Source organism: Corylus avellana, chromosome ca2 (genome assembly GCF_901000735.1).
Source record: "Corylus avellana chromosome ca2, CavTom2PMs-1.0".
Lineage (NCBI taxonomy): Eukaryota > Viridiplantae > Streptophyta > Magnoliopsida > Fagales > Betulaceae > Corylus > Corylus avellana.
The window spans coordinates 20,400,971-20,401,939 of NC_081542.1; positions in this window are offsets into that span (position 1 = coordinate 20,400,971).

Here is a 969-nt window from a genome sequence, read left to right on the forward strand (position 1 = left end):
ACCGGTAACTTCCCCCCTGATTGGCTTTGTCGGGGACAGAGTCCACCCAGTGGGAACCATTTACCTTCCAGTCACAGCAGGTATGCCCCCATGCCAAACCACTGTTATGGTTTCATTTTTAGTTATAAATTGTCCTTCGGCCTACAACGCTATCTTGGGAAGGACCGCTCTCAACAAAATGAAGGCGATCCCATCCACCTACCACTTAAAAATGAAGTTCCCGACGGAAGCTGGAATAGGGGAAGTCAGAGGCGACCAGTAGTCCGGTCGGAGATGCTACATGACATCGTTGAAAGACCCCCAGGCCAAAGCAACTATGATGATCGATATTGTGGACACACAAAATGAACTGAAGCTATTGCAAGCGGAACCAGCTGAATCACTTTCCCTAGTCCAGATCGACAGTAACACCAATCATGTGGTCCAGATTGGCCAACACTTAACTGGAGAATGCCTTGAGAAACTCATCCAAATCCTCAAGAAGCCTAGAAAGGTCTTTGTGTGGACTCACAGCGATATGCCTGGCATCAGCACTGAAGTAATCTCTCATCGATTAAATGTTGATCCTCATGTCAAACCAGTAATCCAGAAGCGAAGAAGTTTTGCCCCTAAGTGCAACATGGCCATCGTTGAAGAGGTAGAGAAGCTCCTGGCGGCGGGATTCATCAAAGGACTACCTCAACTGGTAAGTGGCATATGTGTGTCAATTTTATGGATCTCAACCAAGCCTGTCCCGAAGACAATTTTCTATTGCTTTGAATAGATCTCTTGGTGGACTCCACCTCTGGTCACGAGCTGTTAAACTTCATGGACGCCTTCTCCGGCTACAACCAAATCAAGATGGACCTAATGGACCAGGAGAAAACGGCCTTCATCACCGACAAAGGACTTTACTGCTACACCGCTATGCCCTTTGGATTAAAGAACGCCAGGGCCACATACCAGAGGTTAGTAAATTCCATGTTTAAA